Genomic DNA, 20,546 nt, shown 5'->3' with positions numbered 1-20,546 from the left:
TGGCCTCAAAATTAAGAAAACTAAATTGTTGGCAAAAAAATTGTTCATCTGCAACTTTGTCAGAGATACAAAATATAACTAAGATGGAGCTGGTGAAGAAAGTTAGATATATGGGTATAACTTTTTCAAACAAATGTAGCACACTAATGGAAGATAATTATAATAAATTGTTGGAAAAAAAGATTTGGCCCAAAGGAAAGACCTACATATTTCAATGATGGGAAGGATTGCAACTTTAAAAATGAATATATTACCAAGATTTTTGTTTCTTGCACAAAACATACCAATAGTTAAAAGAATACAATATTTTGACGAGATGGATGAAATAACTAGACAATTTATTTGGGCACCTAAAAGGTCTAAGATAAAATGGAAGGTATTACAGGATAAGAAAGAAAAAGGGGGATTAGGTGTACTGAACTGGAGGTTGTATTACCAAGCAGCAGCATTAAGTTGGATAAGAGAGTGGATACTATTGGAAAATAGACGATTTAGAAAAGCAACATAATATCAAATTATCATGGTGGGGGAATACCCAATTAAGATCTATATATGAGAAAGATACAAAAGAAGGGTTTGAGGAAAGTAAAAATGAATTAGACAAGATTTTGTTGTCATCAAGTTACAAACTAATTCAGAAAATACATACCTGCTTACTGGAGGACTACATGCATGATGATATAGTGAAAAATTCCATGATTGTATGGATGCAAGATTTAGGCTAAACGTTAAACCCTGATGAGTGGTATAGTGTTTGGAAAAAATTGAAACTTTTAAGGTCAGTGTCATTAAAAGAGAATGTCTATAAAATGCACCATATGTGGTATTGGTCACCTGACAGAATTGCCAGGTGTCATAAGAATACTTCAAACCTATGTTGGAAATGTAAGTCAAATGTTGGTACTTTCTATCATATGTGGTAGAGATGCCCAAAAATACAAAAAAATTGGAAAATGGTGCAAAAAATAATAGGGGAAATTATGAATGTAACTGTGGAATTAAAGCCCAAGATTTATTTGTTAAACATAGTAACAGGGGATCGACAAATACAAAGAGAAATGTATATTCTGGTGTATATCTGAACAATTTCTAAAATTTTGTTAGCAAAATATTGGAAGACAGGTAGAATACCAACTCGAGAAGAAATTGCCTTAAGAATTATGGACGTTGCGGAAATAGATAAGATACATGCACAACTGCATGGGACGGATGATAAGATATTTAATAAAAGAGAGTAAGAAAATGGGTAGAATGTAATGTGTAGAGGTCTCACATATTGAAAACTTGAAGATGTAAAGAATTTGAACATAATGTACTAAAAACCAATAAAAAATTAAAAAAAAAAAAAGAATACCACCATGGGTCAAGGGTGTAGACTTTCCAATTTCCCGGGGGGGGCTGGGGCTGGGCCAGAGGCATTGCTTTGCTCGGAGCAAGGGTGGCTCCCGGGGGAGGCTGAGCACTTTCCTGAAAATTTCGGCGGGGGCTGAAGCCCCGCCGCCCCCACAAAGATTACGCCTATGCCATGGGTAGATGGGGTGGGGGAAAGTAAGGGAGAACCAATGAACAATGCAGATGTAGATGAGGATAATAAATAAGATGGTGCTACACTAACGACATCTTGAAGATGAAATTAATGGGGGGGAGGATTTCTCTAGGAACGGAATGTATGACAGGAGGAAAAGTCAGAAAGATACAGTAATTTTGGATGTGTATCTGGCCTCTCATATAGAATTCTCCGAGTTGAGCTGCTAAATTTGAAGATTAATGAGCACTCTGCTCACTAACTGGATCAACCCCAAGTACCTCAAACTTCAGTTAACTTTCAAACACATGGAAATGTAGCAAAATTAACAGTATGATTCATCTGATGGAAGGCTGTAATGACCTTCTATGTCAAGGAGAAAGATGAAGATGATAATGTTCCTAATAAACCTAATCTCTGTGTTAAACTAGTTAATTGTCATGTCCTCTCTCCAGAGAGCCCTTGGAATTATAATTCTATGTTAGTCTGAGCTAAAAGACTGTTTTTGATGAAAGGCAAGATATAAATGCTTAAAATAAATAAAGGAGAGAACTCACTGTTTTTTCTAAGCATTTTCAGCAGCATCATAAAGCAGATAAATTCTTATTACCAATTTTTCCACAAGAGTTTCAAATATTTGATGTAGTGGTTAAGTGTGCGGACTCTAATCTGGGAAAACTAGGTTTGATTCCCCATGCCTCCACTTGCAACTGCTGGATGACCTTGGGCAAGCCATAGTTCTGTCAGAGCTGTTCTCTCAAAGACAATTCTGGAAAGAGCTCTCTCAGCCCCACCTACCTCACAGGGTGTCTGTTGTGGGGAGGGGAAGGGAAAGGAATTTGTAAGCCTCTCTGAGACTCCAAATGAAGGGCAGGGTGGTGTAGTGGTTGTGCACAGACTCTAATCTGGGAGAACCGGGTTTGATTCCCCACTCCTCCCCCCGCACCTGGCTGGATGACCTTCGGCAAGCCATAATTCTGGCACAGCTGTTCTTGAAAAAAAGCAGTTTCTGTCAGAGTTCTCTCAGCCCCACCTACCTCACAAAGTGTCTGTTGTGGGGAGGGGAAGGGAAAGGAGTTTGTAAGCTGCTCTGAGACTCCTTTGGGTAGTGAAGGGTGGGGTATAAATCCAATCTCCTCCTCCTCCTCCTCCTCCTCCTCCTCCTCCTCCTCCTCCTCTTCTTCTTCTCTTCATCTATTCAGGAAGTGTTTCCTTACTATGAATTAGTTTAAGGGATCTGTGGGGGGGCAGTGATGTCAGCAGATACCCAAATCTGACTGGTTACATAGTGTCATGATGTTAGCTTCTTTACTGTGTGATCCCCAAATTGGCTAGTATGTGATTAAACTAGAGTGCATTGAACTCACGCTGATCTGGTTTTGTTTGCATTACACAGACAAATGTGATTAACTACATAGTGTTGTGGTGACCTGACTCACTACATGATCTCTGTTTGGCTGGGATCACCCATGTGACTAAGGGGTGTGTGTGTGCTAAGGGGTGTGTGTGTGCTAAAGTACCACCAAGTGATGAAGCAAAAGGTGGTAAACAGGACTGATAAAAAAATAATAATATTTGCACAGTACAGGGATTTGGCTGGAAATATTTCTAATGCTCTGGGATCTGAAAATGGGAACAGAAGAACATTTGGTATAACCCTAGCTCTGCGAGAGAGTGCCTGCAAATTACTGAGAGATGTTTCTAAGTACCTTCCTTATCTATAAATGCCAAATTCTTTGGAGGAAATTGTAGTATTATAAAATACCATTAAATTAGAGTATAAAATAGAATTATACCGTTATACAACTAAAGTAGTATAAAATCAACAGAATTTGTACCAAAGATTTGACCTTAGTATTTGCATCTTCCAGGATTCCTGGCCAGGAGCCACTGCGGCAACCATGGCATCGCCTCTGGGCTGGGCTACGCAAGACCCACAGGCTCCACTCCAGATGGCTGGGGCTGAGGAGGTAAGAGGGCTGTTGACACAACACAGTGTGCAGTGCTGCACAGCAGAATGGTGGATTGTGACTCATTTGACAAAAGAACCTAGACCAATTTCACTTGCTCTTTGTCCTTCTACAACAGAAGTTACCTGTATTCCAAATTACTAAGATCTCTCTCCTCACCTTTCTCTTATTATCTCTTTCTGTTCTTAAGATCATAAAAGAAACCAAGAGATTTGAAGTCTGATGCTTCTTCCCAAAACAGGCCAAGCCAGAAAAGGGATTACAGAGTCTGATGCCCCTAGAGACTTCTGTGCGTATCTTAAAAACTAACCAATTTCAATCCTATCCTAAACCCCAAAAGAAAGAAGCAGCATGAGATCCCAAGAGTGTACTAAACATTTTGGAAATGAGAGCCTTATTCATGCACAAAAAGGCCTTCCTACTTTCATTTTGCTAAATATTTTGGATAGATTTTTTAAATGTTTTAACCTGCCCCTTTGAAACACAATTAGTGTCTGAGCACTTCCTGCATTCAAATCGGGAGGAATCATCTTCAATTATTTTGAAATGAGGGGAGTCACTCAGGGTGTGATCACATTGGTGGCTTGGCACAATATTGCCCTGCCTCTAATTGTACCAGTTTAAAATGTCCTGGGACATATCATCCAGACAGCACACCTTGCTACTCGTTACCTACACAGCTGTCCCCTGGTCAAGCACCCACATCACTGCAGTGCTTCAGCTATGGAGTGCGCTGCCCAGTCAGTTTTTAAAATGCAGGTGGGTGCATATGTGCTTATGTGCATGAATCTGTACTTATGCATGCACATGTGTACTCTTGCACACATCGGCAAAAATGCCAAAAAAACACACCCCAGTAGCAGAAACTGATTTGCAGGTTCAGACCACCAATCCATTTTGCATGCACTCCCCCGTGTTCAGACATCTGACCATGTGCAATGAATGTGCAGGGAACCAAAAACACAACTTGTGATGTGGTGCCTTTTTAACCCAGCTCCAAGTCATCCTAGGACGGGGTGAGTATGCCTGGGGAGTGCCTGACAGATGTGCCTGTGTGACTGCACCCATTTAATCCGGAGGGGAGGGGTGGCTACATCGGGCCAAACTGCTCATGTGATCACCCCAGAGGATGCTCCAGCCAGACTGTCACCCCACAGTCTAGCTCATGCAGTCCTAACTTACATGTTCATTTTTGTAATAATCTAAATTAATTATCCAAGACTGGTCACAAGACAGTCATAAGAGTCTCAGCTCCTTGTCTGAGCCATAATGGGCCTCCTGCTGTCCTGGGTTTGTACCAGAGATCAGCCAGTTAGAAGCTCTGCATGATGTTCCCCAAACTACCTCCTGAGAGATCCAGTTGTCTATCATAGCTATTTCAATGGAGGAGGGGAGGCTTTGACAATCAGTCAGTGCTGTTATCAACAGGTGTAAAATGTTATTAAAGAGCCTTCTGATGCAGCAAGGCTTAGCAGGGTGAGAATGGATGAGGCTTCACAGTTAAATTTTGACAGGTACAGTCAAATGCATTAATAGCACCGATCAAGGCCGAGATGGATTTAAATGGTCCTTTCAATCTTTATCCCATATCCTGTTCTAAAAATAAAGGGTAGAGCCTTGAAGCACCAACAGACCTACTTAGACATTTATACTTTGTCTGCAGTCCTAAGCATACATACTAAAAATCAAGTCCCATTGACCGCAGGGGGCTTCCTTCTACACAAACATGCACTGAAAAAGTCCATTTTTAATTTTTTTTGACCCATGTTCCTCTTGGCCATCACTATAGCCAAAACCATTCAAAGTAGCTAGAAGAGTCTGATCATGAAGCACACATCTGAAAACTTTCTCACTTGGGGTGGGACATCCTTTAAGATAACAACAGAAGAGAATGAAAGAATATTATTTATGTATTTAGAAAACGTATGTGTCACTTCTCCAGAGACCAGCTTGAGGTGGCTTACAAACAAGACAACAAAACAACTGTGACACTGGCTTCCTTTGCTTACTTAAAGAACAGCTATGAAGGATCAGACTGGATTGCAGTGATGGATGAGAAATAGGCAGAAAGAAGGAACTGGAGTAGTCTGTAGTTGTAGAGTCCTTCCTAAATGGTTAGGCTGATGATCCTCACATGTGGACACTGTGATATTCATCAGGGTGTTTCCTGGCTCCTACTTGCTTCTTCCTCAGAGCAAAGAGCCAAGCCTAGCTTTCCTCTACTTCATTGGAATAGGAAGTACTTAGAAAAGCCCAGAAGGCTTCACATTTGTGTCTGCAGGGACCATCGTTCAGAAATGTCTGCCTCCATCATAGAAGGATGATTGGCTTGGAACATCATGTTTCAGGAACTGCCCATCATTTGTGGTGAGACAGCCCTCATGACAGCCCCCACACACAATGGCAGCCATTTTGTTGTGGTGTTCACTGCCTGTTCTCAAAGTTCTGTAAGTGCCCACAGGGGCAATATTTATTTATTTAGTCAACTTTTATCCCGCCCTTCCACTGAAGTGGCTCAGGGCGGCTCACAGCATTAATAAAACCAACATGGATAAAACATCAGTCCATAAAACAACTTTACATAAATACAATAAATATAAGTAAAAGCGGTTCGATAAATCATTACAACTAGACATCGACCACATTGTTAACTGCCTATACAGTATACATGTCTTAGCAGGTCGGCAGACTTGGCTGGCATCCCATCACTCTTACTGGTATGCCTGGCAGAAAAGCTCCATCTTCACGGCCCTGCGGAATTGCTGGAGATCTCGCAGGGCCTGGATCTCACTAGGGAGCTCGTTCCAATATGCTGGTGCAGCTAGCAAAAATGCTCTAGACCTAGTTGTTGTCAACCTGGCCTCTTTAGGGTCAGGAAGAGTCAGGCGATGTTGCATCCCAGATCTCAGTGCTCTCTGGGGAACATACGGGAAAAGGCGGTCCCTCAGGTAGACAGGTCCCTGACCATATAGGGCTTTAAAGGTCAAAACCAGCACCTTGAAGCGGATCCGGAATGCTATTGGCAGCCAGTGCAACGCCTTTCGCACAGGCTGGATGTGCTCCCGCATTGGGAGGCCTATCAGCAGCCTGGCCGCTGTGTTTTGCACCAGCTGCAGCTTCCGAAGTTGCCCCAAGGGCAGCCCCATGTAGAGAGCATTGCAGTAGTCCAACCTCGAGGTGACCATAGCATGGATCACTGACGCCAGATCTTTGTGCTCGAGGAAGGGAACCAACTGCCTAATCAGCCGAAGATGTTAAAAGGCTCCCTTGGCAGTGGCTGCCACCTGGGCCTCCATTGTTAAGGAGGCATCCAGGAGCACTCCCAAACTCCAGACCCGTGACGCTGGCACCAACGGCACCTCATCGAAGGCTGGCAATGGGATTCCCCCCCCCGGAACCGCTCCGATTCAGGCACAGGACCTTCGTCTTCGTCGGATTCAATTTCAATCGGCTCAGTCTCAGCCATCCCGCCACATCCTGAAGCGCCCGGTCCAGGTCTTCCGGGGTAGAGCCCGACTGGCCGCCCAACAACAGATAGAGCTGGGTGTCATCCGCATATTGGTGACAGCCCAGCCCATGCCTCTGGGCAATCTGGGCAAGGGGGCGCATATAGATGATAAATAACATCGGGGAGAGTACCACCTCTTGTGGCACCCCACAAACTAGTGGGTGCCTTCGGGATAGTTTCTCCCCGAGAGCCACTCTTTGTCCCTGACCCTGGAGAAAGGAGACAAGCCACTGTAAAGCAAGTCCCCGAATCCCCATGTTGGCGAGGCGGTGGGCGAGCAGCTGATGATTGATCGTGTTGAACACTGCCGACAGGTCCAGCAACAGCAGCACCACCATCCCGCCCCGATCCAGATGCCTCCAGAGGTCATCCCGTGAGGGCGACCAGTGCAGTCTCCATCCCGTGGCCCGGGCAGAAACCGGATTGGTAGGGATCAAAGATGGAAGCGTCATCCAGAAAGTTCTCTCTCACAATAGTTGGGGCCAGGCCCGTAGCCAGGATTTTTAAAGTCAGGGGGCATTTAAATTTCTTAGGGGGCACTGGCTAATTGAATTAAAGGTAATTTAATTCAGTTTCTGGGGGAAATAGAGAGGTGCTCTCTGGATCCATGGGGCCACCACAGCTGGCCCTTCATGCCAGACAGCTGCGCAGGAATACTTGGCTCCTTCCCCGCACCCACCACTGCTCGAGGGCCCTTGGCTGGATGGGAAGTCATGGGGCCTTGCCAGTAAGTCGGGGAGCCTAGCCCTGATATGCCCCACTGTAGCTACAGGCCTGGTTGGGGCCCTGAGCCTGGAGAGACTAAGGGAAAGACCCATCTAACCTAGAGTTGATAACATTAAGATTTCTGTCCTTGTAATTAAAATAGGACAGACAATATTAACTAGAGAAAGTTTCTTCTTCATGACTAGGAAAATTGTGTTCTGTATTAAAACACAGAAGCTGTACTAGAAAAAAATGTCAGCAGTCCTACTTCTCCAGCTCTTTTTATTCAGAAGATTAAAAAAATCTACAGACTGCAAAGAGAAAAACACAATACCTTCAATCTATGAAAATCTTGCCTCTGGGACTTCCGGATCAGCAATGGCGGTCATTCTCCCCAGACCTCAGGGGAGCGACTCACACACCAGTGGTATGGAGGGTGCTACCTCAAGTAGCACCCACACAGAGCCTTTGTGATAGGCGCCAGGCCATAGGGCTTTTGAGGGGCAGCCAGAGACTTGAGGCTCCCCTCTGCCCTGACGGTCCTGCCGCTGTGGTGGCCCTCGGGCACAAGATGATTCGACTGGGACAAGTGCTGGAGATCGAGTGGAATATCGCTTACTGTGAGCGAGGTCAGAGAAATGACCGACAATGAACGTGAGTTCAAAATAAATGGAATATTTTAAAAGCGAACCACCACCCCCGTGGGAAAAGCGGAGCGCAAAGAAGGACACCTCTTATGTGAATGGACAGATAAGCATAACGAAGGGGGCAGGGGGGAAATAAGCAGCAATTTTGTTTTGAGAGACTTACTTGAGCGTTGACATCGAGGTGACAATTTTTCGAGTCCACAAGAAGCGGTTTGAAACTGTAAACAATCGTATAAAATGGCGGCCTCACAAAGAAAGTTTAAAGCTAAACCAGCTGGTAGTCAGAGCCCAAAACCGGAAGAGGGAGCAGACATCATGAAAATGTTAGCGGATATGCTCAAGCCAGTGATAGAGCAACTCGATGGTATTAACCAGCAACTGACTTCACTGAATCAAAACTTCGCATCCCAGCAGCTCCAACTGGCAGAAATGTCAAAGAAGGTGGAGCATACGACTGAGAGAATTAAAGAGATAGACACCACAAACAAGAAAATGAAGAAAAGAATGGGGGAAGTTGATGCAAAACAAAACTTCCAAGAAAACCGTTTGATACAGCTACAAATGGAAAAAGCCAACATGATTCTCAGATTCCAGGGAGTTCCTGAATCGGCGACAGAGGATCTGAGGAAGTTGCTCAGCGAGATCATTGCTCCAGCAATAGGCTCAACAGCGGATGAAGTAGTAAAAGAGATGGAGACTGCTTATAGGGCATATTCCAACTATATTAAAAAAAAAAGCCTGCCTGGGGAAATGGTGGTCAGATTCTCAAGAAGACAGACCAGAGATGCTATTTTAAAAGCGACCTCAGCAACTGCACTGAAAATGGGGAATATAAACATTAAAACTTTAAAAGACATTCCATTTTAAATTTGTCAAAAGAGGAAAAGCTACAAGGACTTAATTTCCTTTCTTCAAACCAATGGAATTTCATACAGGTGGGCGATCCCAGAGGGTGTCATCTTTAAAATCAACAACAAAAGAGAAAAGATTGACTCCATTTTTAAAGCCAAAGAATTTTTGAGACGTCAGTTGGGATTGGAGGAAGAATCCAAAGATGAAGAATCGAAATCAAGTGACTCTGCTACCTCTGGAACGGATGAGGACTCTGCTGTAGAAACGGGAGCAGGCGCAATGAAAGTTACATATGACTTCAGAGACAGAAAACCGAAGTAAAGGCAGAAGGACTCTGAAAATTGCCTTTTGAAGCAAACAACGAGAAGATGCTCAGAAAGTTCTCTCACAACAGCTAACATACTAACATTGAAGCTGAGGCAAACAAGAACTCTACAAGTATATTGTTGTACTAACAGTTTTATTAATAACACTTAGATTAACACGGATATGATCTCCTCCTCTTGGGTTTTTAGTGTAGTGTGGTTATCTATCCTTTATCCTTAGATGTAATCCCCTTCCCTTATATTTCTTTGTAGTTTTGTAGTCCTATAAAAAAATAATAAAAAATATCCCTCTGGGGATTTAAAAAGAAAATCTTGCCTCTGCATCAAGTCCAATAAGCAGCATGTTTATACACATAGCAATTGTAGCATTGTCTACTAAGGAGGGCAATACCTTTTAAAGAAGTGCATGTTCTTATAAGGGCATTGTTTCCACTCATCAAGTTATCTCAGGTAGAACTAGCGGAGACCCAGATCTAGAGTTTCTAGGAAATTCATGCAGAGATATAAACCTGAGTCTCTGATGAACATCTAACAGACCTTCAAAAGACCAAAATCCAAGATTATAATGACTTAGACTTTAAACTGATATTGCTCTCTAAATGTATTTTCTTTTTTTGTATGATCTTTTTTTTTGGCCATCAAGTCATACCTACTTATGGCCACCTTGTTGTGTTTTCAAGACAAGAAGAAGTGGTTTGCCATTGTTTGCCTCTGCATAGTGACCCTGGACTTCCTTGGTGATCTCCCATTCAAATACTGACCAGGGCCAACCCTGCTAGCTTCTGAGATCTGATGAAATCAGACTAAATAGGAGTTTGTAAATATTTTGCAAAAATATGCAATGTCTACATTAATGGAAGGTTTCCTGGACCTACCCCTTCCCAGACGCCCCTTTTTCCATTTGTGAAATCATTTGGGCATCATGTTGGGTAATTCTGGAAGGTGCATTGTCCTTTTAAAAAATTTAGTGGCTGGGGGGGGGGGGGGGAGTGGGGAGTATGGACCAGTATAGCCTGTTTTGCCCTGTAAGTGGGGGAAGATTGGATACCTGATCGCCCCCTTCGTCACCTGGAAAGTTACACATATTTAGACCCTAAGAAACACTGTAAACAAATTTCCTTTAAAATCCTTCCTGCGTCCCTGAATCATAATACAGAGATGTAGTATAAATAATAAGGAGATGTTCTTCTGGAAGCATGGCCATTATAAACCAATCAGTATGCAGTTTGGTTCTGAGCCAATCTAAAGAGCTCTGCACTCCAATGAGACAATTGTGTTGTTAGGACAGGTCAATCACATTGGCATAAAGTTGTCAACAATCATGTCATTTTTCCTTCTGTGATGGGACTGACTGAATCCCAAACTCTTCTTCCAAAAGCACATTAAATGAGTTTCATAATTCCATAATCAGCCAGTCCTGTCTCTGTTTATATCAGAGGCCCAGGGAGTTCTAAGTCACGAACACAAAAAAGCTAGAAGACTTTAGAGACATTATGCAAATACAGCTTCACAGTCTGAAGATATTTGTCAATTATAATGTCAAGGTCTGCCTCAATCTCATGTTTGGAAGAGTGGAACCAGAGTCAGATCAGGAAGTCAAGCTGAACCTGGAAGCTGATCAATCAAGCAGAAGTACTGATAAGAGCAGTTTTATCCTTTCTCTCCTATGTGGTCATCACAAGTCATTAAACTAAGGGACTGTTGTTACTGCTGCTGTTCTTATTATACTCCAAGGTGTGTAAAGCATTAACTGTCTCCACAATCTTGCAGCACCCATGTAAAATAGGCCAGTATTACCATTTCATGTTGTAGGTAGGATGGCTGAACATGACAGTCAGCTTGTAAGGTGATGACAGATATGCAGTTGGAACTAAATTCATTCTCTTAGGCACTAAGGGAAATGGTAATGTTTGGGATAAGCAGCAATGCAATGCTTAAAACTGAGGTTTCACAACAGAGTGTCAGGCCCGCCAAACAGAGATCCTGCTAAAGCTAACCAGACCAGTGTGTAGTCAGGGCCTGGATGGGAGACTGCTCGCCAACCCAATGTACAGTGCCTTGAATTCCTTGAAGGAAAGAGGGAATAAACTAAGTCTTCTTGCCAGAAGAAGAGGAGTTGTGAACTTTTAAAAGATAAGCATGCACTGCCAGCCCATTGACTTCTATTAACTTAGAAAGGTCTTCCCGCACTCTTCCCATTTGATCATGCGTTGTTGAATAGCTGGGACAATATGGATGGGATACTCCTGAATTCTCTTCCTACTGGAAGTACTGAAGGGTACAGGAATGCAGATCTGCACTACATTCTGTTCAGTGGGACACACATTTAGATGTGCATGACATCCACATTTTTTGCCTCATCCAGTTGTATGTAAACTACAGTGTTAAAGCTGGATTGAGACAAAAGCCTTGCCCTAAAGTACTGGTTGGCAACAAAGCTGCCATAGCAGTGCAGAAAAGTCAGTCTCTCTGCCCCTGCAATCAGAGTAAAGTGCACCAAACAGCTGCATCTGATTGGCTTCCTGATACCTCAGATTAGATGCATGATCCCTGATTGCCTAGAATCATGGTGGGTGTGGTGGGGGAGGAAGCCTCTGGAACTGAAATGGAAGCAGCAGCATAGAAGGCCCTGGGTCAACAAACAGCAGGAAGGACAAAAATACCCCAGCCTAGAAAGACAACTCAAGTAGAGTTGTCTGATGGAAAGTCCACTTTGAGCACCAAAAATGGAACCTTGGGTGAGGCAGGTTCCCCCTCCATCACTCTGCTCTGTCTCCTAGAGCTGACAGGCTACCCTCATTCTGTAGGTCAGGGGGATCAGCATACAAGACAAGCCAGACTTCGGAGCAGGCTGTCCCTTGGGCCCCTCCTTTTCAAGTTGTGGATGCACTTTGAAGGACAAGGAACGCCCCTTTTGCCACCTTTCTGGGGAGCTGCATCCTATTACACACACACACACCCTCTCCAGCCAAATCCCCCAGCGACCGCCTCTGGGCGTGCAATTAAACCGGGTGGGGGTGGGGGGGGGAGACGACTCTCTCAAAGCCGTCGTCAGCTCCTTCCCTCCCCTCCGAGTGTTTCTGCTCTTCCAAACCACAAGGACTCTGGATGATGGAGCTGGCGCCAGCAGGTTCCCTAAAGAGTTCAGAAGTCAAGAACTTTAGGCAGGTAGGGCGGGAGGAGAGGGGGAAACTCGATCGCCTCTTGACAAGGCGCTACAGGAAGGAAGGGAAGGGGAAGATCCTGGCAGACAAGAGAGGGAATCAGGACCCTTTCCCTCGGGACGGGATAAGCGACAGGATGCAGCCGCTGCCAGGCCCGGGGAACTGCTGCCTAAGCCTGTCTGGCTGGCTGCATGACTCAACCCCTGTCTCTCACCTGAGTTCTCACCGGTCTCTTTCAACGGAGATGCCAGACAGCGCTTCCACAGGCTCGGCTTTTCCTGGCATGGAAACTTAGCACAGCTGAGCCTGATGAACTTCTGCCTGTGTAGCTGCGGGTGACAACCCTATTGCTGCAGAAACATGCGAATATTCGGTGGTTTTACACAACGCTCTTTTTTCCCCAGGCAATGACAGAGAGATTAGTGAGTGCGTTTAAAATTTGTGCACAATTGGTGTAAAGGTTTTATCTGGTTGTACGTGGTGGAAGTGAAATGGGGATTTTCTGCAAGTGACCATTCTGAATTCTGCGACCGGCTTGGGAGGCTCAACGCGAGGCCACGTGGAGAAGTCATAACCATGCGCAGACTGCATCTCCCTCACCACTGAACACCACAGTCTACCCCCGAACAGCTGATTTAGCCACCTCCGGGACCGTCTCGCTGCCTCAATATTCAGACCGGTTCGGTCTGCCTCGGTATTGACACCTGTATCTAATTTTGTATTCGTGTGTTCAGCAGACACCATCTCCTAAGTTAGAAACCCTTAAGTGCCTAAGATTTACATCTTATGCACACATTGTACCCAGTGGGACCTTTTAAAGCTGCTATCCTTGAATGTTTTATATACAGTGGAACCGTCTTTCGAGTAAACTTCAGACTCCGAGTAATAAATAAACCCACCCAAACAGGTGGGGAAAGTCTGTTCGCTGCAGAGTTCTGTGAAACTCGAAAGCCTGCATCGTTACGTCAAATAACTTGGTCGCATCACTTTACCTAGTCGTCTCTTAAAACGCGGTGTTCTAAACTCCTGCCCTGTAACACACAGTTAACAGTGTAAGTATAAGTTTGGATACTTGCTCGTGGCACAAATGACCACAGCAGGGGACGCGCTTCGATTCCGGGTGCATCGTGAGAGCCTGCCCTGTGAACGTGTGTCCTCCCTAGGAGACTGCCCTTTTAAAAAACAAACGCGGCTGCTCAAATGCAAAATGTTTATTTGCTTACAATATTTATATACTTGCCTTTCTCCTGACCAACTGATGGCCGATTACAACAGTGTTTAAATAAGTATAGAAAGAAGGTGGGAAATGGCAGGCGGTGGAGGAGGGAGAAAAATAAGACGACGCTACCCAGAAATACTCCTTTCCTCATTTTTTTCCCCTACTGGTTGCTGTGTGAAAAATCTGCCAGTTTTGGACACCGAATAAATGATGCTTGAAACGAATGGCTATTGGGAGTTTTTTAAAAATATAAATTGGAGCTGACACGGAACAAAACATCCTTGCAAATATTTATTTAGCACTTAAGAAGCCCTGGTGGTGGTGGTGGTTAGGGTTTCCTCAGGGCACTTGAGAATGCTCCGAAGAGTGCTTCTGATTCATTCAAGGGCCATGCTCCGTCTCCCAAGTGTGCGTGTGGGGAGGGATCTGGGGAAGGGTGTCTTCCTGAACAGATGCTCTTTCCCCAATAATATCGTCTCGCCATCATTTAGCATCGGCAGAGCAAGAGACCATCTGGTGAAGTCCTGGTATACTATAGTGCGGGTTTGGGGGAGAGCAAAATTTAGAAGTGATGGGAGCAGCTGGGAATTGAAGGATCTTGACAACTAGAAGTTTGGGGGGGGGGGTCCTAAGGAAGAAAAGACTGGCGTAGGGCCACCTGGGTAAATATTTTCAATGTGTAACAATATTTTCTAGTACTCTCCAAATAGGCTGGAAATAGCCACAAATGGTGTGTGTTTCACGTGTTCTAATGACGCCCTCAAAAATCCAGACTTTTTGGCCCCTTGATTTCAGTTAAAACCAACAACAAATCCTCTGTTGTCTCTAGTAGGAACAGCCAAGGCTGATCATTTCAAGCCGATAAAGTTTCTCTCTGTAAATCGATTAAATATTCAACATTCACCATGCAGTCAGGACTTGAAGGAGTTTGTAGAGCGGAATTGAACAAATAACACACTGGATTTGTTTATGTAAAAATCATTATTAAAAGGCATGCCTAAATGAGGAGAAGCAGAGTTTCAGCGATGGAGTTTATACAATAAAAAAGAAATCACAATCAGGATTAACGAATTATTTTGTTACTCTGCTGAGGAATCAAATAGGATTGTCAGACCTACCAGTGCCAATTTAAAACAAAAACCTACCTTTCAAGCAGTTTAACACAATCATCGTAACAAATTAGACCTGTCTGTAACTCCAGGTTCTACCATCTCCCCCCCCCCCCGCCCGCATTTTTCTAAATACATTTTGTCTGAAAAAAATCCACTTGATTTCAACAAGATTTTAACATCCAAAGATCGAAGCCACAGTTATACCGGAAAAAAACCCAACCTTTACCATGAATTAAAGTTTGTAACAGAACTGTAACTAAATGCAAACTTTATAAACGCATCCTATACAAATATATGCTACCCACCTTCTTCTTCTTTTTTTGGTTGGAGGAGAGGCCTCTCTGCCACCTATCTATCTGTTGATTTCATTTTTAAAAATAATTTTATTTCAAAATATCAGCATACAATAAAATCTGTAATGCAGTTACAGCAAAAAAAGTCACACGTGGTTTAACCCATACCTTTCTAAACAGTACCTTATTAACAAACTGACTTCAGTGTAATTCACAAAGCAACAACTTTATAACAATAGCGGTACTAAACTAACAGTTAACAACAAAGTTCTCAGCTTTCTTAGTACACTTATACAAATAACACTGTGGCAGCTAGTGAAACATGTATAATGACAGGGCAGGTTGATTTCATCTCACGATCTTCCAAAACTTTGGAGACTGACAGCGCAGAATTAAGGTGACTCCTGGACCTAACGATGGTTGCCTGCTGTAATGGTGGAAGCGGAAGAACAGCGACGGCTCCGCATGTCCTGGGCCTCTGCGGGCGCCCTTGGCCTTGATTCCTGATTGCAGGTTGTCCTCCAAAATTATCTCTCCAATCCGCGGCTTTGCCTGTAGGCGCGCGCATAAAGGCGTGCGTCTCTGCTCGCTTTTCTCTCCCCCACCCGCACAAGAGTTGCATGTTTATGCCTGGCTGATAATGGCTCCCGGCTCTAAATAAGCTCCCTGGCCTGGTGGGGCTAGCCTTGCTTTTTAATTATTTACCTGTTAGGGAAAGTGCTACCCCCCCACCCACCCTCCGCGCCCTGTTTTTTGTGCTAATGGTCCCCGCTCCTTTGGGCTGACAAGCCTTCTAAATCTGGGCAGCATAACATTTCATTAAAGTTTAATGTCCGTCAATTGCCCGACATAAAAAATATAGACTCGGATCCCATCTAAAATATTAATACTTTAATGCTTGCTGTTAAATAAGCCAGGCCCCCGAGCGCCCCAAATCAATTCGCCATAATGCACTCCTCATTTGGCCACCAGCGAGGAGACATTTTTCTTACGCTGTTATTAACTTCTGTCAATTGCTCGCCCAATTAGTGCTCGCGAGAGGAGGGAAAGGCCTTGGAACTAAAGAAAGGAAAAACCCGCCTCCCTCCCCTTGGTTCCTTGGGAAGCCAGAGCCGAAGCGGCGAACGCCGTGGACTTTGGGCGGCGGACTGGAACTGGCTATAAATCATTGGCCACCATAGGCCGGATGGATAGGTGGGTGGGTGGATAGACAGGTAGGCGCGTGTGGTAGAAAGGGATTTCTGGTTTGTTCGCGTGTAGCGCCTTCACTGTCTCCAGAGAATAATGATACCATCAGTCTTCGAAGTGCTCCTTATAAGCTATCTTGTCGTAGCCGTTATCACAACCCTTTAAGGTAGGCCAGTATTTTTATGCAAATAGGTGCCTATGAATGGGAGACGGGCCACCTACTGGGTGCTTGGGAAGGGACATTTAAAAATGTTTAATAATGACAGGAAGAGCCAGTAATCACCTGCATATCAGACAACATTTCTGACCAGCCATTTTATGACTGTGCTAGGTTTCTACCTGTAAGGTAGCTATATTTAGGGACCCTTCAAAATTCCCCCCCCCCAATCTGATACTGCTTCTCGGACTCCTGCCTCCTCCCGCTTCTATGTGCTGATAAGGCAAAGGTAAGGGGTGCAGAAAGAGACTGGCAGATGACAGCCTGATCCTGAACAGCGTCCTCGGAAGTAAATCCGATTCAGTTCAGCACAACTGGGAAGTTTTGAAGATGAATCTGGTTTTCCTTTTCTCTCTCCCCCCCCCCCCCCCTCGGTTCTCCATCTTCACCACAGGGATACTAACGCCCTATAATTCACTAGTAATAGTGACTTATTATTACGACACGGAAGGGGTTGCCAAGCGCTTTGCTAATTCATAAGAGCTATAGGAATGATGCATTGCAATAGCAGGGCACCAATAGGCACACGCAGGTTCGTTTAATATTTTCCATTTCAGATGCACTGCAAAGGATTTCTAATGAGCCGCTCTAATTTCCTTCCAAACATTCGGAAAGATTAAGAAGTCGTGTGCAAAGGGCATTAAACATTCCCACAAACCCCACCGCCCTCATAATCTGAGTTCGGGGAGAGAAGCAGATCCATTCTACTATGCACCTGGGAAGGGGGGGGGAAGAAGCATAACCTACTTCACAAGGGTGTTGTGAGGATTAAATGCAAACATACACCATCCTGAGCTCCCCGCAGGAAGAGCAGGAATCCGAGACAAGTGGGCAGGAGCGGAACTGAAATGTTATGAAAATGTTAACTGAAGGCTCATCTGGTGGAGCAACACGTGACACGAGTGGCAGAAATGGCCTTTTTAAGGCAATCAGTTCAATAGTGGGTGCCTTTCCGCTTGGGAGAGAGTCAGTCCAGTCCACCTCCCAAACTGTTACCAGATACGCTCCAATTGTACCCGTTGGGTATTCTGATCTTAGACCTTGGTAGCTAGACTATCTTCTCGCAGCCTCCCGCTTGGTGACTTGCTTCTTTAGCGGCCCCGATAGGACTTTTCCTTTGGCGTAATCAGTGATTTCAATCTGAAAAGCTTCCAACTCCTTGCGGGTCTGGTCAGTTTCAAACAGCCAAAATTTCTGTACAGGGAGAGAGACTGAGGGGGAAAACAGAGCAAGGGAAGTCATGTGTTGATTTGCTAAGGTTAAACTTGCCCCGATGCCTTTCCCTGCCGGATAACACTCAACACACGCGACACCGGAGCACATGGGCCGTTGACGGGCTTCCCTCCATCCTCCAGGACTTCTGTTTTAGGCCTCTGGGATCCGCTTGTCTGCGCAGTACATATTTATTGGTATAAAGAGAGAGAAGTTGCTTTAGGCTGTATTCAGAGCGGGAGGGCTGCTCTAATACAATTTAACCGTTCTGAAAGGAAAGATAATTTTGACATTAGAAGTCCTTCAGAAAATTACAGTCTTACATCCAGCATTAGTTGAGAGCAAAAATTTCGATTCAGATTCCCGCCGATTTTGTGCCGTTGACCTTCACGAGGTCAGTTTAATTTAAATCAGTTTAAATCCAATAAAATATCTGTAACCGCTTGAATTTTTTAAATAAAATTAGTCTGGGTGAACTAAATCAGGAATTGCCGGATATGTAATCTACAATTTAAAAAATGCGATCCTATGCACATTCTCCTGAGAGTAAGCTCTCTTGCACTCAGCAGGCCTCGCTTTCAAGAAAACATGCCCATTAAGGACCGGGCTTCCCCGAACACCACAAATTAATTCCCGTTCTAGTGTAACTGAATCAAATTGGGCACTAATTGTATTCCTTGGGCGGCGCTCAAAATCGGCTCTCTCTGCGGCACAGAGGAAGTCAAGTACTTTCGGCTCCTACTACGGAGTAGTAGTAGGTAACAAAACGACAGAGAATGAGATCCTCGGCCAACGGAAGGTCTGCCCCTGACTTCAGATTGCGCATCTGATGCGGTCGTCCAAGGAGAAGTCGATCGCACAAAATCATTTCTCGCTCACATTTGTGGCGCGCGGTTGGTCGCGGGGTGTGCTCTCCAGGCAGATCTGGTCTGGCGGTGGCCCAGTCAGAGACCTCCGGGGAATCCTCGGTAAGCGGCCCCGAGTTCCCTGGCAAAAGGGAAGTAGCCAATAAACAAAGGCAAAGGAATACGTTCGGGCCTCTCTGTCCCAGGAGGCTCTGGTGCAACCTGCACTCTTTCACGCGTAAACCTCACATGCGACCCAGCCTCGTGTCTCAGCGAGGTTTACGGATAGGAGCGCGGCCCGCCTCTCTAACCCTTCCACGGGAAACTTGCCTGCTGGAGCTTTTTCTTCGGCCCAGCAACAACTTTCTCCCCCGTCCCTTTTGTTGCTTGTCGAAAAGTGTCGATTGACTCAGAAACTTGCTTGGATCTTGTTGGCGTTTAAAGCGGTTCTTCTCACAAACATATATTCTCTGCTACTGTTACTTTTGGCTCCCCTCCCCCCTTCAGTTAAAATAAAACAGCACGTTGTTTGTTGCAAAACCCAGCCCGTGAAGTGTTGCTTCAAATTATCCAGATTCAGACTGAGAAATGCCTTCTCTTCTTCCTACCGTTTAATGGCGAATCGCCGATGGTTTACAATAATGCCTACTGTGACCTCGAAGAGTAACTCGGAGCAGGACGGGTGGCGTCCAGGGGAGCTGCGAGTGCGACCCAAATCGAGGAAAGTGGAACAGAGAGGGCGCCGCGACGCCCTCAGGAATGAGGAAGGCGTCCTTGATCTCCTCTGCTTCCAGCCAGTTTCCAAGGCCCAGCAAAGTTCCGAAACAGGTGCCGAAGGAAACCGTTTCCGGCAAGGTTAGAGAAGCGCCAGGCCCCTAGAGTGTGCCCGCCTCTTTGACGAGGGTTCCTTAGTTGTTGTTTGGTTTAAACTAACCAAAGGAAAATATGTTGACTACAGGAAAAGTATCCCTTTAAAGCTCAGTATATTTAAAACCGAGCTGATTTTTAAAATATTTGGCTAACATATTATGTCTTTTCACCGTTCTTTATGAAAACTAATGACACAGCCCCTCACAGTTCGGCAAGTTTCCTTCGCTGGAGACTTATGCACGCTTGCTTGATGAGTTGAACTCAGTGGGACTGAAGGTGCCTGGGGGTGGGTACCCTTGTTAATATACCGAATTTGTCTGTTCTGAGATTTGCAGTATTGCTGATCATCTGCTCTCTGTATATTAAATGCTAACGGGAATTGGGGTGGGTGGGAGTTTTGAAGTGTGAAAGTTCGAACGTGACCTTCTGAGTTCTACCGGATAGTTGTCGATAATAGGTCTAGTAGCAACAACAGTAGATTTTTCACTAGAACTGGATGAGGCTGCATTAAATCCTGATACATGGGATTCCTTCCTCACCAGGGCTGGCTACTTTCTTTCATAAAGCCTTTCTTAAAATACTGCATCTATTAACACTGATCCGCTTGAGGGGGAAATTCACTAGACATTCTAGAATTCACCCTTTCCCTTGCTTGCATTTTACAGATTTCTGAAGATCAATACCAAGGTTACTCTCTGATCCATTGTTGTTAAAAACAAACCCGGACATACGATGGATTCCTAAGGGCGCTGCGTTCGAGCTTGGCACATTTCTGCAGAGAATGAGAACATCAGAAGCATCAATAGCTCCCACACCTTTTTTTGGGGGGGGCACCTTAGTCCCCAGCTTCTCATGGTCCAGCCAGGACCGGCATACTAAAGTTGCAGGTAGCC

The sequence above is a fragment of the Gekko japonicus genome, unplaced genomic scaffold (genome assembly GCF_001447785.1).
Source record: "Gekko japonicus isolate JY-2015 unplaced genomic scaffold, Gekko_japonicus_V1.1 scaffold1568, whole genome shotgun sequence".
Classification (NCBI taxonomy): domain Eukaryota; kingdom Metazoa; phylum Chordata; class Lepidosauria; order Squamata; family Gekkonidae; genus Gekko; species Gekko japonicus.
Note: the sequence above shows the minus strand (reverse complement) of the source record.